The sequence below is a fragment of the Monodelphis domestica genome, chromosome 3 (assembly GCF_027887165.1).
Source record: "Monodelphis domestica isolate mMonDom1 chromosome 3, mMonDom1.pri, whole genome shotgun sequence".
In the NCBI taxonomy this organism is placed as follows: Eukaryota; Metazoa; Chordata; class Mammalia; order Didelphimorphia; family Didelphidae; genus Monodelphis; species Monodelphis domestica.
The window spans coordinates 60,335,443-60,352,590 of record NC_077229.1 but is presented as its reverse complement, the minus strand read 5'-3'; the positions used below and the strand labels follow the sequence as shown (position 1 = coordinate 60,352,590).

Below are 17,148 nucleotides of genomic sequence, written 5' to 3'. Positions count from 1 at the left end.
CCCGGAGTCCAGGGGAAGGAGGGAGACCTTCAGGGCTCCCGGGGACCAGGGGAAGGAGGGAGACCTTCAGGGCTCCCGGAGTCCAGGGGAAGGAGGGAGACCTTCAGGGCTCCCAGGGTCCAGGGGAAGGAGGGATAGGATCAGGAGCATTTATTGCCTCTCTATTATCAGGGAAGGACACTGTGGCTTAGAGAGGCCACTCATCTAGCTAACACATGTTCCTAGAAGCACTGGAAGGATTTGAACAGAGGTCTTTCGGGACTCTTCCTCCAGCATGATACCCAACTCAGATACTTCCTTAGCTGTGTGACCCTGGCCAAGTCACTTAGCTAACCACAATTGTCTAGCCTTTATGGCTCTTTTGCCTGGGAACAGAAACTTAGTATTAATTCTAAGACAGAAGGTAAGAGTGAAAAAAAGGAAAAGGAAAAAGAAAAAGAAAACTGGACACGAGTTCAGATGCTGCTTATCTACTATGTGACTTCAATGCTAAGAGTAGGAAGTAGCAGAACAAAAAGGCCCCGGGCTGAAAACCCAGATTCAAACAGGTTCTTCCCCAAGGAGCCAGATCCACCCGGAGGCCCTCCCTTGCCTCATCTGTTACATCAAAGCCCTGCTAATGACATTCCAAGACTTTTTGTCAATGCTACCAGATGGGTGGTTGTCTCTCATAGCAAGAGCCTTCCCCGTCCCACTCCGGGGCTTTGGGGCGTGCCCTTTTTGCCCCCCTCGGCTCTGGGGGGTTCCAGCGGGGATCCTGGCTTCCAGAGCCAGCCAGGGCAGCTAGGAGAGAAGGCAGCCCGGCCCCGGGGCTCTCCTGGGAAGGGGTGGGGGTCGGGAAGAGTTAATAGACAGATGTAGTACAAGGTCAGGTATGATGTAACGTGAGCCGTGCGCTTCAGACAATTTGGCAGCCCAGCGAGGCTTCTCGGAGGAACAAAGCCAGTGCTAACTGGAGAGGGGCCTGGCTTCCAGGAATAAGGAAGTGAGAGTCCCCCCATACTCTGACCCCAGGCTGAGAGGGCAGAAGGGCCCCCAGAGGAGGAGGAGGAGGTCAGAAGGACCCCCAGAAGAGGGGGGCAGAAGGGTCCCCAGAGGAGGGAGCAGAAGGTCCCCCAGAAGAGGGGGGCAGAAGGACCCCCAGAGGAGGAGGAGGTCAGTAGGACCCCCAGAGGAGATGGTTAGAAGGTCCCCCAGAAGAGGGGGGCAGAAGAGTCCCCAGAGGAGGATGTCAGAAGGTCCCTCAGAAGAGGGGGGCAGAAGGACCCCCAGAGGAGGGAGCAGAAGGGTCCCCAGAGAAGGGAGAAGGTCCCCCAGAAGAGGGGGGCAGGACCCCCAGAGGAGGAGGAGGTCAGTAGGACCCCCAGAGGAGATGGTTAGAAGGGCCCCCAGAGGAGGGGGGCAGAAGGACAGAGGAAGGAAGATGGAGCGCAGGCTGTCCACTTTCTGTCTGCATCATCGTTTTGTACAAAGTACTCAATGCTTATTGAACGGAATTGAATGGCACTAAGAGAACTGGTTGAAAGAACAGGAGAAGACTCAGCAGGTGGCGGGGGAGGAAGCCTCCCCGCTGCCTTTAAGTGTCTGAAGCATCACGTAGAAGATGGATTCACTGGGTTCTCTCCGGCCCCAGAGGGCAGAACCAGCAGCCACTGGGGTGACGTGGTTGGTGCTTTTGCCCCATGGCCAGAGAGGGGATCCATCAGAGGCCAAATGGCCACGGGCCGGGCCTGAGGTTCGGGTCATGGACGGATGGTCCCCCTGGGATTTGGGAGGGGGCCCTTCCCTTTGTATTTAGGCTCTCAGAGAAGATGCTCCGCTGAGCTGTTGCCAGCAGAATTGATCCCCCCATCCTGCAGCCCCAGATGGCTCAAGACAGAGGGCCGGCCAGCATCAGGAGAGATAAAAGAGCTTCTCTAATCCCTCAGAGGTCTCCCCATTAAAATCTTCATCAGCTCCGGGCTCAGGGAGGGGCTCTAACCCACCCAGATCTGCCTGAACTTTTACAAACAGGCATCTTATCGGGCTGGCCAAGCCAGGCCTGCCTTATCATTACAGCTACAGATAAAAGAAATGAGCTCAAGGACAGAGGAATAATGCCACCCGGTGGGGCCTTCCCATGACATTTCCAGGAGAAAGGAAGCTCAAGCTCTGCTACAAAAGGCAAGAAAGGGCAGCCGGGCCAAGGCGCTTTATTAAGGGGGGCTTAAATGGAGGGGGACAGGCCCTGTGGTCGTCCTGGAACTCAGGCCCAGAAATGGAATGAGATTACCCTCATGAGGGTGCCCCGAAGCTGTGGCCCCTCTTATCACACGGGAGCTCAAGGTGGCTGGACAATGAGTGACCCCATGAAGAGCATGCTGGGAATACCTAGCTTCGGCTCCCTCCTAGCCACATAGGGCCAATCTTTATGGACAAAGGAGAATAAATCACCCAGAGTCCTCTCTGGACACCAGCCCAGTCCGGGGAAGTACCTGGGGTCTTCTTCTTTCAGGGTGGAGCCCTCCACGGAGGTAACAGGAAATGGGGGGCCCTGATTCTGGGGGGGGGGAAGGTGGATCAACCACCCATTAGGGGAAAGGGGTCCCCCCAAGCCTACCAGGAGGACACCCGGAATGGATCTGGAGCCTTGGACAGGCTCTGGAGAAGCTCCTTCTACCATCTCTAAAAAGAAGGGACCTTGTCTAGTTCACTTTCCCCTCCCACTGCATGGCTGAGGAAGAGCAGCGCCTGCAGTGACCAGCCGCTGCCACAAGGTGGAGCCCTACATACTAGAAAAGCTCAGTCCGGCAGGGCTGCCCTGAGGAGGGCCGCCATCATGCCCCCCCAGCCTCGGTGCTCTCCTATCTCACACACCCAGAGAACTCCGGAGCCCAGCCCAGCTGGGGGTTGGGAGGGTCCCTCACCCTCGGGCCAGCGACCCCGGCCTCTGCACAGTCCTCTTTAGGGAGGCTGGGAATGCGGCTGGCCTCTAGAGGCTCCAAGGGCTTCCCGGGGCCACAGAGAAGTAGGAGCCAGGCTGGAGCCTGGCTGGCTCCACAGCCGAGGTCCCAGGTGCACGGGCCAGACGGAGACAATAGGTGTCCGATAGCCGGGGCCAGCCCCAGGAACGGCGGGAACAAGCTAGAAAACCCCCGTCCAAGTTCGGAATCCTCAGAAAGGCGGTCCTTGGATCCTCCCCGCCCCCCCTCCCGCTGACGCAGTGCCCCTTCCCTGCGGGCCCCCCAGGACCTGTGAACCCCACTCTGGCAGTTCACCAAAGCCCAGAGACACGCTTCCCTGGGCTGTGGGGATCGGCTTCGGTTCAACCCATCTGCTCTTCATTAGGGGCAAAAAAGAGCAAGGCTGGAGGAAGGACGAGGCGGGCAGACGCGGGGCCATTTCTTCCTGGTCTTTTCCTCCATATCGTCCCTTAAGGGATCCGAGATCCACCTTAGAAAGGCCCCCCCGCCCCAGGTCCTGACCACCGGCGTCCTCGCTCTCCTGGCCAGACTTTAATTCCGGGACTCAAGGCTGGGCAGTCACGGACCAGTTGGGTCTCCTCGGGTCATTCCAAGTCCCCGAAGGCACCACCTGCCCAGGCAGGTGGCCGGAAGGGAACTGCCTTCGGAGGTCAAGGGGTCGCGCTGTCTTAGGACCACAGAGGTCACCGGATGGAGGGGCTTCCCAGCAGGCAGGAAGGGGATCGGACACAGGAGCAAGATTTCCAGTGCCCGGGGCTAGTCCCAACGTTCTGCCTTTAAAAAAATAACTTCTCTCCCAGGGCAGCAGGGACCACCACTCTGGTCTGTAACCCCCTCTCCTCCCACTAGCATCCCGGGACACCAGGCGCAATCCCGGCTCCCAGCCCACCTCCTCCAGCAGCAGGGTCAGAAACGGGCTTTGTCTCGGAGATTGCCGGGCTAAAGCCTAGGGGCCCGGGCCGGGTACACGGCGGCGGCGGGGGAAGGGGGGTAGGGAGAGAGCCCCCTGATCACCACCATTTTCAGAGCCCCAACCATTTTCTGGAAGCCTGAAACTAGCGATGCCCCTGGGTCAAGAAGTCCGGGAGCCTGTCTAGGACGGAATACCATAGAGAAAAGAGCTCTCCTGGAGCAGGAGCAGCCTCTACCCCTCCCGGGAAGAGCCTGCCCCAGGCCGAGAAGGAAAAGCCAACTCAGAAATCCTCGCGGCCTCGGAGCTCCCCCAGGAAGGGAAAGGTGGGGTCAGGCTAGGTAGGCTACACGGACACACCAGCTGCGCAAAAGGGGCAGCCGCACACACAAAGGCGGCCGGGCACGTGTACAGGGCGCTCTTCCACCGAGCCGGACGCCGCCCCAGTCGCCCTCTTCCCCACCAAAGCAACTCTCTCTTCCCTCCTAGCGGACAAGATGGAGGGGGGGTGGAGGAGGAGGGAAATCACTACTACCTAGGGCACACCCTCCCCCCAAATCCTGTATGTACTCTCACACACACACACACACACGCACACACATACAGAGCCCGGAGCTCCGGGTTTTTCCATGTGCTCTATGCCCACGTAAGGGCCAAAAGGAGCCGCCGTACTGACTTGGGCGGGTAAGACTGCTGCGAGCTGGTCCCTCGGGCTCCCAGGTTCGAGCCTCCCGGGAGATCGGGGACGGCCAGAAAAAGGAATGGGGCGATCGTGGCCGAGACCGGCCAACCTCAGCCAGCCCCGACTGGTCTGAGCCCTGCGGGGGGCCCCGGCACTGCGGTTCTCAATCAAAGTCACGGCCGCTCGCTCGGAACTCACCGCTCCGCAGGGGCCGGGTCTAGGTCCAGGTCCGAGCTCCTAGCCAGCTCGCAGCTCAGCGGTAATCCACAAAGGGCGGCAGAGCGCACGCGGCTAATCTTCGAGCCCGCCCCGAGCAGCCCAGAATGGAAACATGGAGCCTGAGCGGGGGCGCGGAAGGCAGTTGGGCTAGGAATCGGAGGGGCCTTTGGCCCCGGCTCGGCTCAGGCCAGCTCCCGCCGCAGCGGCGGCCTCTCTCCCTTTCCGCTCCCGGGGGGTCGTGGGTCTGGAGTGGCGGCGGCGGCGCGGTCCCTCTCCGACCGGGCCGCTCGCTCAGCCCAAGTCCGAGCTCTAGCCCAGGGTCCAGGAGAGCGGGGCGCGCATCCTCCCGCTCGGGCTGAGCTCCAGCGAGGACTCAGACTACAAGGACCAGGACGCCACGCTCCGAGAGCTCTAGGGCTCGGGGGCCATGGTCCCACGGCCGAGCAGCGCGCGCCCTTCTCGGGGCCCGGGCGTGGGCTCCGCAGCTCCCGGGCTCTCGCCAGCAAGCAGGCGGCGGTGGACACTGCACAGGGGATGGGGCGCGGGCGGTCGGGTCTCAGCAGCCGCAGGCTTGACTAATCCAGCCAAGACGCACGGATCCGCCGACGGCGGGGCGGCTCCAGAGCGCGGCTGCGCCCGGCCTGGGCCCGCCCCCCGGCCTCCCTTCCCCCTCCCTGCCTTCCCCTCCCCGCCCCCGGCTCCACCCCCAAGCGCCGGAGGATCCCCGCCCCTCCACGCCCTCGGCCGCAGCCAGCTCGGGGAGCCCAGGAGGTGGCGGGGCCTTAGGGCCTTCCCGCCCCCGGCCCCGAGTCGGACCCTACCTGGAGCCGGCCTTGCAGCCCTCTCCCGACCCCCAGGGCAGTGCAGCCCGCGGTTCGACGCCGTCCGAGTTCCAAGGGAGTCCTTCGCCCCGCTCCCCACCTTCCGCGGAACCTTCACCCCCATTTCATTGAGCAGGAAACAGCCTCAGAAACACAATCGAGGCCTGGGCTGGGAGCTGCCGGTCCCCTATTCCCCGAAGCAGCTGCCAGAGTCAGGAAAGGAGGGGCAAGCAGTTCCTAACCCCTTCTCTCCCCATCCCCCGGCTTCTGGCTCCGGCCAACGCTGCAGATGTGGGGCTCGGGGGTGGGGGTAGAAGCACATCTGCATCACCAGGAAAGGCAGGCTTGTGGCCCCCAGCGCCCTTACTGGGGGAGGCCCTCTCCTGCATATGGTTTTGGGGTCGGGTCCCCCCAAAGGCCAGAGCCAGGAGAGGTGGGGAGAAAGAAAGGCAATCTCGGGCAAATGACATCCAGATGGAGGGACCTGACGCCGGGTGCTCTGGTGGGGGCGGCGGGGAAGCAGGGATAAAAGGCTGTAAAACAGGAGCCCAGGCAGTTCAGACAACTGAGCTCCTGAAACGTGGCACCGAGCCCCGGGTCCCCAGGTAGGCCATCTCAGCTCCACAGCACCAGCATCCAAGCTGCAGGAGGGGGCCAAACTCTAGGGGAACGGGAGGAATGAGAGTGGGAATGTGCACTCCCGGGGAGGGAATCAAATGGCGGCTCTCTTTACCCCCGCCCGACACCCCCCAACAGAACGGGGGAGGGGGGTCAGAGAAAACCGAGGCGGGCAGCCGCAGATGCCTGGCCCATAGTGGCACTAGAGAAGCGCTCATTCCTCCCCTTCAGATCACAAAACAAGTGTAGGGAAGGACTAAGTCCTCTGGGCTCAGGACAGCCCGGCTTTAGGGCCCCTCCCTCCCTCCCGCACTCCTTTCCCATCTCTCTACAGGCTTCTTCCTAGCTCCTCACGAGTACGCCCCGGCCGCCCCCTCCCCCCCCCTGCCACTCAGTCAAACTGGATACCTGCGGCGGTCCCTTTCTGAAGGAAACTTCTCCTTCGTGCCTCAAGCACTTACTCACGTTTCCTTCGTTAACAGATACAAACACAAAACAAACGCGGAGTCCCTAATCTCAAGGAATTTCTGTTCTATTGGGAGGGCGGGGAGTGGGACGAGTGAAAACGCACCAAGGCAGATAATTAAATACAAAATTACAGATGAAGGAGATACAAAGTGACTTTGGGAGAGGCGCAGCCCGGAGCAGGCCTGAGGAAGCCACAGAGGGGACGAGGGGGAGCCTTTTAGGGAGGGGCTGCGAACAGACGAGCGGAAGAGTCCTAGGGCGGGACCGCTGCGCCACTGGGCTGGTCCCGAGAGCGGGGCACGGATAATAAGCCTCAAGCCTCCACTTGCTCCTCCATCCCATCCAAGGCAACGCGCCCCCCCGCCCCCCCCGCCCCCCGCCTGTCCGGCGTCCCATTCTGCGGACTTGCTGCCTGGTCCCGGGCGTCTCTAGCCTCATAAAACCTCCCCCTGACCTAGCCACCTGGCCCAACCTCACTACGACCGAGGTCCTCCCTTCCACCATCCATCTCTGTCTCTGCCTGGCTCTTCCCACACCTGCAGCCCGGGCGCCCCTCCCCCTCCCGCCATCTCCCTTGGATGATTTCAGGCCTGGCAGAAACTGCTCTGGGTTCGAATCTCCACCCCTCTCCACGCCGTGATCTTGGGAACACCCCCCTCCCCTTTCAGGGCATCAGTTTCTTCACCTGTAAAATGAGCAGCATTGTCCTAAATAACCCTACGAATCCTTGAGCTTATGATCTTACGTTAAAAAAAAAATTTAATTTAGAATATTTTTCTATGGTTACATGATTTATGTTCTTTCCCTCCCTTCTCCCTCCCCCCCTCCACGATGGCCAAGCAATTCCATGTATCATTGTTCAAAACCCGTGCAATAGAGTGATTCGGATCTTATTGCTTCTAAAGCAGAGGAGCAGTAAGAGCTAAGCAATGGGGGTCACACCAACTAGGAAGTATCTGAGGTCACATTTGAACCCAGGACCTTCCATCCCTAGGCCTGGCTCTCTTCTCCATGTCCCAAATGGAGATTTCTTTTTTAAACCCTGACCTTTTGTCTTAGAATCAATACTGTGCACTGGTTCCAAGGCAGAAGGGCTAGGCCATGGGGGTTCAGTGACTTGCCCAGGGTCACCCAGCTAGAAAGTGTGAGACCACATTTGAATACAGGGCCTGGTTCTCTAACCACTTAGCCAACTAGCTGCACCCTTGGTTTCTAAGATTCTTGAAAGCAAGGCTTGTGTCCATCTGTCCTTGGATTCACTTGTGAGTAGTTGGTACTCAAAGAAATTAATGCCTGACTAAGGAGACTTCTATTTGGCTCCTAGCAGGTGACCATGGGGAGAAGGACCTCAGGCTTCTCATCTGTAAAATGGGAGCAATGGGGGCTCTTGCCAGACCTCAGCTCCTCTAAGGCTCAGAGGAAAGAATGGATGGTGAGTCGCTGCATTCACACTATCAAAGAACACCGGATTTGGAGAGGGTGAGGATGAGCATCCCAGCTTTGACACGCGCTAGCTTCGTCTTCGGGAAGCCCTTAATGAGAATCCTGCCTGGGTAGGATTCTGGATAGCCTCTGGGAAATCTACCTCCCTTGGGAAGCCCTTAGAGAATCCTGCCTGGGTAGGATTCTGGGTAGACTCTGGGAAATCTACCTCCCCACGAGGGGCCTCAGTTTCCTAATCTGTCACTTGGGGGAAGTGTGGGATGGGATCAGAGGCATCTAATGGCGTAACGGTGGCTCACAGCCCTCCCAAGTACAGCTGAACTAGATTAAAATGCAATTGTGAAATATTGAACAAAATAAATAAAAATACAATAGAACAGAGAGGATGTTAATAGGAGGTTTTCCAAGCCAGCCTGTGCCTGGCAGGGCTCCTTAGGAAAGCGGTGCGGGCAGCCCTTCTTCCACACTTCTAAAGTCTTTTTTCAGCTCTGTGTGTAAGATTCTGGGCCTGCTGGGCCTGCTGGGCCTGGAATTCTGGTTCAGGTACAAGGCGAGGTGGCCTCTGAGCTCCTTTCCAACTGAGCTGAAAGGAAGCACTCTGTAAAGCACAGCACACCCCGGAGGGGTTATCCCAGGCCATGCCAGCCTGTCCTATGTGCCCCTTCTCTGGAGCCCAGGGATCGGATGCTGCTGTGAGCAGAGGATAATCAATCCCAGAGGATGAAGCAGGCTGTGAGCCTAGGGGCAGCCACCGTCCCCGGAGAGAGCAATCCATTCAGTCCCAGAGTGTGGCTGAGCAGGGAACTGAGGCACAGGGAGATCTGATTAGCCCCACAGAAGGATGATGCTAGAGAGTGAAGGGAGGAAGGATTCTAATCCCCCACCGCCTCCAATTTAAGAATTGGAATGACAAACGAAGGCCCTTCCAACCCTCTAATACCAAGCAGAGAAAGAAAGAGGGGGGTGGGAGAAAGGAGCTATGGGGTGCCTGCTGGCCGTCGCCATCCTCATCCTCTCGTCCTTGTCTCTGGGACAACACCTGGGGCTCCTGGGAGACGTCTCTGCTCCATCACCAGGATCTCCCGGGGTCCATATCCCCACCACTAACCAATCAACCGATTAGAAAGAATTTATTGACTATATGTCAACCCTAAGTGGTCGGGACAGTCCCTGCCCTCAAGAAGCTTATCATGAGGGACACAGAAGGGACCTACGTGGATGGTGGATTTCAGGGGATATCAAATAAAAAGAGATGGGGCAGCAAGGTGGCGTCTGGAGTCAGGAGGACCTGGGTTCAACGGTGACCTCACACACTTCTTCACTGTGTGACTGGGGGCAAGTCACTTAATCCCTTTTACTTAGATTTGCCTTTCTGTCTTAGAGTTGTTACTAAGTCAGAAGGTTAAGGGTTAAAAAAAATATGTGTATATATATATATATATGTATGTTATATAAATATATACAAGGGAGAATATAGACTCAGGCCTGTTAGAACCTGCCTGGGCACCTTGTGGATGATATGATCTTGCTGGTCTTTTTTACTTTATTTATTTTTGTTTATTTGTTTATTTATTTATTATTTATAGTGTTTATGATCATTTTGTATTTATTATTATTTTTTAAAAGTCCTTATCTTTCATCTTAGAATCAATACTGTGTATTGGTTCTGATTCATACCATTTTACTAGCTCTGCCCTCTGGGATCAAATGGTACAAGTCTCCCTGACTCCCTTCCCCATACAATCGAGGCAGCCTGATCAGGTGGCTAGGGCACTGGAAATCAGTGACACAGAGATTTGGGTTCAAATACTACCTGGATGGACATGCCACTGAATCTTCCTGTACCTAACTTTCCTCCAGTAAAATGTGGGAGATAAGTTCCCTTCTGGCTCCAAATTCTATGATTCTGAGATTAAACTGCAGAGTATAAGGGAGGACCCGGTGCAGCCCCTTCTAATCTGATCTGTGGAGGGATGCTTTAGGTCCCACTGACTCACCATCCTCTTGTCCAAGAACCTCAGATCATGGCCCCACTATTTTTTTATTTACTATTATTTACTATTTTTTTATTTACTATTTTTTTACTTCCAGGAACCCAAGCCAGGGACTTAGCTGTGAGATCCTGGGCAAGTCACTTAACCTTGATGTGCCTCCATTTCCTTAAATATGAAATGAAAGAGTTGGGCTTGACCTTTATGGGCCTTTCTACCTCTAATGCTCGATGCTCTATGAACTCTCCTACATGTCATCTCTCCCAATTATCCAGTGTAAACTCCTTGAGGGCACGGGCTATTTTTTCCTCCACATTTAGAGTATATTAAGAGATTAAGAAATACGTATTCCTTTCATCCTCCAAGCCTAGAATCCCCATTTTTTCCTGCTTGTCTTCTCCTAACCCTTACATGGGATCCAAGTGTCTGTTAATAGTATCACTCTCTCTTGACCTTCTTCCTTCTATCAACATGCACTCAGAACCACACAAGTGTGTTTTCTAAGGTTAATTTACAAGGAAAAAAATGAGAAATATATATTCAGACTACATTCCAAGGGAAGGCTAAGAAAGGGAAATGGAGAAGGAAAAGTGAGCAGAAGGACGGACAAGGAATTAGGAATTTATGCAAACAAGGGGTCAGAAGAAAAAGGGGTCATCTAAGAAATAGAAAATCCATAACAGGGAAGGACAAGAGCAAAGGACGCTATGGGGAGTCCACAGCAGAACGAGGATTAGAACACAGAGCCCGAGCCACTACTGAGTGGGTTTTCCTAGATATCAGTTACCTTCTCTTCCCCTGATGAGGGAAAACCAAAGAAATATTCATTGTCTCATCAATTCAATAATACAACCTGACAGAATATTACAAAGGTCACTAGATATCCTCCTACCCTCCTCCTCCATCCCTGAGGTCTGGACAAGGAGGGAGACTGGCCAGGCCAGGCCATTTCTCTAGCCAAGTCTTCCTTTCCTGCAGTTCTGTAACTTGTCCCGGAGAAGGATGACTTTTCCTGAGTAATGCAAAGTCTAAAACGGAGGCAGGCAAGCCCAAGGAGACCCACAATGTCCCTGATGGTCCCTTTTCATGCTCTTCTCTCCCCAACACCCCCAATTCCGATGTGTTTATCATGTAACGCCGTTGACTACAGCAATCATTTTTGCTAACAAATTTTCTGTATGATTCTGTCTTTGCAGAATTGCAAACGAGCATTCCACAGAGGGCAATGGAGCTGTGCATGGCACGGGAGGTCTGAGCAGGCAGGAACCTAACCAATGAGGAGGAACGGCAGGATGGGGAGAGAGGATGGGCTGGTGAGCTGGCAGGGAGTGAGGAGAGAAGGAGTGTTTCTTGGTACCCTGGTGATGTCCGAGAAAACACGAGGCAGATTCTCTTATGGGAGAACCGGGGCAAAAGTTTCTTTGATGATGGGGAGGAACCTGCCTTATTGGAGGAAACTTCCCCATCTGTGAGATCTCAGGTCTGCTGGAGTATTTTTATAGAGCTATTTGGGCTTCTGTGCCCTCAGCCCAGCACAACGTCTCCTGGTTGTTTATAATTGTGGAAAAGCCAAGAATGGAGACATATTTCTCCACTGGCTCCCCCTGGACAATGCCAAACCCGGGAGGCCCTCGGTCAGGCCAAAGGGAGACTTTAATATGATAAAACAGATAAAGGAGCTGATAAAACAGAATAAAGGCCATGAGGCCAGGATGGAGACCCTCATCAGATGGCTCTGATGAGAGAAATAATTATGATAATTACCGCTAATAATACCTATCACTTAAAATTTGCCCTATGATCCTAGTTGAACATCACAGCAATCCTATAGGGTTGGGAAACCCAGGCAGCATTATGACTGCTCTGTAGCAGAGGCAGCAAGGGTGGCACAGGAGATGGGTGCCAGCTCTGGAGTCCTGACTCTTCTTCCTGACTTAAAATCTGATCCCAGATCCTTACTAGCTTCGTGACTCTGGGCAAGCCCTGTTTGCCTCAGGTTCTTCAGCTGTAAAATGAGCTGGAGAAGGAAGTGGCCAACCACTCCAGTATCTTTGCCAAGAAAACCCCAAATGGGGTCATGAAGAGTCAGATGTGACTCAACAACAATAAGAACAAATTAAATACATGATGATGTTGTGTATCACAGCAACTCTGTACAGGGTGGGTAACCCAGGTATTATTATGGCTATTTTATAACGGAGGGCAGAGCTAGCAATCACCAAGGGTTACAGTGCTGATAATAGTCATTAATGGAGGCAGGATTTAAAATTCAAGTCTTTCCAACTCACAGTCTCTTAGGCTTAGACCTGGGAGGGACCTTCAAGGCCAAGAAGTTCAACCCTCTTCCCTCTTCATTTTAAAAATAAGGAAACAGGGGCAGCTGGGTGGCTCAGTGGATTGAGAATCAGGCCTAGAGATGGGAGGTCCTAGGTTCAAATCTGGCCTCGGCCACTTCCTGGCTGTGTGACCCTGGACAAGTCACTTCACTCCCATTGCCTAGCCCTTACCACTGTTCTGCCTTGGAGCCAATGCACAGTGTTGACTCCAAGATGGAAGGTTTAAAAAAAAAAATAAGGAAACGGTCCCTAAGAGGTTATGTCATGGACCTACCTATTAAAGCATTCAAGAGCCAGGCTGTCCTGACCCCATGTCTGGCCTTCTACCTACTCACTAAGGCCAGTGGGGTAGCTGAGGGTCCCCACAGCCCAGTGACCCATGAGTCCTTCCTTCTTCTCTGATCCCCAAATGGGAGCCACCCCACCACAGGAGGGCTTGATCTCCCCACAACAAACACCATTTCAAGCATCATTGACTGTGGCTTCCTCAGGCGGCTACAACCCTCCATGTGGTTAGCAATTCCAGTTGACGGGAAAAGCAGTTTAAAATTCATCTTCTAGAAGAATGTTTATCTCTGTGTTTTCCACCCAGTTTGGGAGTAAAATGAGACTCTTTAAAACCTGAGGATGGTATGTCTTTAATTTTGTTTAGAATAGAAAATAACCAATAGGAAAGATTTAATGAGGTTAGAAATCTAAAAGGAAATGGGCTGGGAATAGATTATCAAGAGATGTCACGCCAGCCACTGGAGAGTGTACTAATAGAAAATATTAGGTTTCTAAACCAAATATATATAATCCATTTGGGGACTTATAATGGTGGGACACACAAGTACATTCATCGCTAGCACCTGTTCATAGACCAGTGTTAGGACTCCATTAAGGCCCATGAAAGGGGATGATGATGGGGGTCACTACAGGAAAGAGGAGAGGGGGACAACTGCCCTGGGGTTCTACCAAGAAGCTGCTCTTCCCCATCCAAGGACAGTGTGGATTATGGCTCAGTCACATAAGAGGTCAATGTTTCATTGAACAGAATATGGTCCGGTTACCCCTGGCTGCCCCATCAGTCATGGAATGTGGCTACGTGGTTACGTCAAGGACCCTTCTACTCTGTGTAAGGCAACTCCAAGAAAGACCAGTATATGTGGTCTTTGCCATCTCCCTCCCCCATCCTATGAAGTTCCAGCCAGAACAGTGCTGGACAGAGGACTAATGGGCTTGGTTGGTCATGGACCCCAGTGATACTTTCCTAGATAGATGTGGGACAAGGTGGGGAGGGGGACCCCCGTAGGACCCTGAATAGTGACTTCTTCTACCCTTAGGAAGAAAAACGTCCTACAGCCAACACAAATAAAAACCCACGTGGTCCAGGGGCTGGGGGCTTTTCAGCTACTTTGAAAACCGCTGACCGCTCGTGACCCAGCTCCCAGAACCCACCTTTTTCCAAGACAAACTCTAACAAAAGGCAAGAGAGAATATTTCTAAGTCACAAGCCAACATCCTTGGCATAATGCCAACCAGGACTGTTTGGGCTGAGGGGGGGAATTATTAGGGGATGGGGAGGACCCCCAAATAATTACTCCGTGGAGAGATGGCTTCGTTCCTCTCTCGGCATGTGCGACAAAGTGTGAATGTTGTGTGACAGCATGCCTGAGGAAGACTTTGTAAAAATGCTGTCTTTGACTGTGTCTGTGTGAATCTGTGTCTGTGCAGAGGAGGAGTATGGATTCTCCTGAAGCCAGGGGAACGGGCCTTAGGGGCTGAGGGTCAGGGCCCAGGAAGCTTTGCCAGTCCACGTGTTCATGTGAGATGGGCATGTCTGGGGCACCGAAGAGGAGACAACAGCAGTGAGTGCGCCATTGTGTGTGGACGTCGGCGACAATGTGGCTCTGTGCGGGAGTGACTATGGGATGGATATTATTAGTGGGAAGGCCCGCATGCTCTCCTGCACATCCAGAATAATGACCCAGCAGCTGCTGAGGAGGCACTAGGAGGCTGGATCCCAAATTAACTAGATTCACTCACCCCCTTCTCCCAAGGAAGAAAAGGCCCATTTTAGAGACTCTGGCTAATTGGAAACACTAGGGGAGATCCACATATTCATTAGAAAACCAACATTTTTCTAATGCTCGTTACAGGTTTATCCAATTAGGAAGCACAGAAATATATGAACAAGGCTGCAGAGGGACGCAGGGAATTTTTCAGCTCTAATTGTGCTCCCCATGTTTTCCATTTGCTTGCCGGTGGACGCTCCCCTGGCCCGGGTTCCTCTGGAGCAGAGGAGCCCGGCTCAGCGGGGCCCATCCCGGCCATCCCACTCGGGCCACCCCAGCCGTGGAGGTTTGCTGATGGCTAGGTGGGCACCAGATGTCGGCGGGCTGCCCACAGAACACAGGCGGAGTCTTTCTCCTGAAACGAGGGGAGGGTGAGGGAGCCTGCCTGGATTCCTGTCTTCCCCCAAAACAGATGCCTGGCCAGATGGGAGCCCAGCTACCCTCTCTCTCGTCTACTGAGATCTGCCAAAATCCCAGGCCCAGGCTTGGGAATCCTGACATGATGTCACTGAGGGTTCGGCTGGGAGAAGGGAAAGTGCGTCGTCTGCTTCCCAGGCCGAGGCCTTCCTGCTCTGTTGCAAAGGAAGCCAGATTGACAGCAAATCACGGGATCCCGCAGCTGGAGGGCCTTAAGGGATCATTTACTTTTTCTGCAAATAAGGAAACGGAGGCTGGGAGGGTTGAAGAGATCTGAGCAAGGCCCCAAAGGCAGCAGGGAGTCCAGGTGGGATTCAAACCCAAGTCCAATGCCTTTTCCACAACTTGAAAAGGAACTCAAGGACCCAAATGACCCCTGGACGGAATCTCCACTAAAACCTCCTTAACACCTGGTCATCCACTTGAAGAGCTCTAAAGAAGGGGAACTCATCACTTGTGGGTGTAACTCCCACTTCTGGACTGGAAGTCTTTCCTGACACTGGACTAAAGTGGCCTCTTTGCAAATTCCAAACATCCCAACCCTTCACAGGTCGGTTCAGGAGACGGCTATCATGTCCCCCCTAAAGCCCCTCATCTGCTCTTTTCCTGCCTCACCACTCAAATTATTCTCAAATAATGCAGACTCCATTCTCCTCTCTGCCACCATTCATTTTGAATTTCCCAAGTTGTTTGTGCTTCCACCAAAAAAAAAAGTGCCGCTGCATTTATTTAATATCATATATATTACATTATGCTCATCAATCTCTCCATTAGAATGTCTTTTTTTTTTTAAACTCTTACCTTCCGTCTTAGAATCAATACTGTGTATTGGTTCCAAGGCAGAAGAGTGGTAAGAGCTAGGCAATGGGGGTTAAGTGACTTGCCCAGGGTCACACAGCTAAGAAGTGTTGGAGGCCAAATTTGAATCCAGGACTTCCTGACGCCACAGGGTTATCATTTTTAGTAGGTTTAGAACCTTAGAGGTAGAGTTGGAAGGGATCTAGTTCAACCCCATCATTTTACAGATGAGCAAACTGAAGCTTCAGGATAAGCACGCAGTCAGAATCTGAATCCAGTTCTTCTGACTCCAGAACTGGTGACACTCTTGAATTGCAGAGATCAGACATGGCAGCTGTGGATGAAGCTGCTCATTCTGTAGAGTGTTTCCTAATCCTCAGAGTCCCCCCTTTCTTGGTGGTCAATAAGCAGGAGGTAAAGGGCGAGATGGCCTGCAGCAGAGGGGACTGCTGCTTAGGCTGGGGTCTGACCAGATGCTGTGGTTCACGGTGCATGGTTTGGCTCCATCATTCTCTGACCCAGTGACCTCTTGCTGCTGTTCTGGGGAGGGTCTACTTTACAGGAGGCTGTTTTCCTTCCCTGCAGTGGCCCCTGGGGAGTGGGGCCAGCCAAGGGGGTGACCCCTGACCATTCAGGTTTAGGAAGTGGGCCCGCTGGTTGGAGAACTCCTTGGGGAAGGCGGAACCATGGTGACTATGTTCTGATGAAATTCTGGCCTCTTCAGGGAGGGGGGAACGCAGGGGTGGCAATGGGGCTTTTTCACGCTTTTCTCCAGGTTTTTGCTCCCCCAGCTTAGCTCTGATTTCCCAAGGACCTAGAACAACAAATTCCAAACTCATGGCAACGGCCACTCGGCTCCATTTCCCAGTCAACCTGCAGATGTCTCCAATGTAGGTCTGGGCACAGAGCCCAAGAAAAATCTGCAGCAAGATCCTCCCTGCTCCCCCAAACTGCTACAAACGCTGGCCTCGCCGCTCCTGCTCCTTCTGTCAGTACGTCTCTCTGTCTGTCTGGGTCTCTGGCTCCCATGCTTTGTTTTCCCCTGCTTTAGTACAGATTAGGAGTGGAAAGACAGGAAGGATCTCATTGGCATCCTATTCTGGGAGAGAATGGATTGGAAAGACTTTCAAGAAGAGATAAGGTTCTCAGGCTTCAGATTCTAGAGGGGAAATTGTTCCAAGAAGGACAGGAAGTTCTCAAAACAAAAGGGATGACACAAAAGCTAAATGGGGAAGAAAAGGGGCAGGCAGAGGCTGATGTGACCACGTAGGGAACTCTCGGACGTAAGATTTAAAACACCAAACCATACTATACGTTCTGTCTTAGAATAGAAGAATAAGAGTCTAAGAATGTCTTAGAAGTATTGATTCCAAGGCCGAAGAGTGGTCAAGACTAGGTCATTGGGGTTAAGTGATTTTTCCAGGC

General features: G+C 53.6%; 1 protein-coding gene across 1 annotated transcript in view; it reads right to left on the bottom strand.

The window, feature by feature from the left end:
• FBRSL1 (fibrosin like 1) overlaps positions 1 to 17,148 on the bottom strand; it is a gene marked incomplete at its 3' end in the record, with an annotated part of 240,528 nt that overhangs the window by 11,521 nt on the left and 211,859 nt on the right. The window lies entirely within an intron of this gene.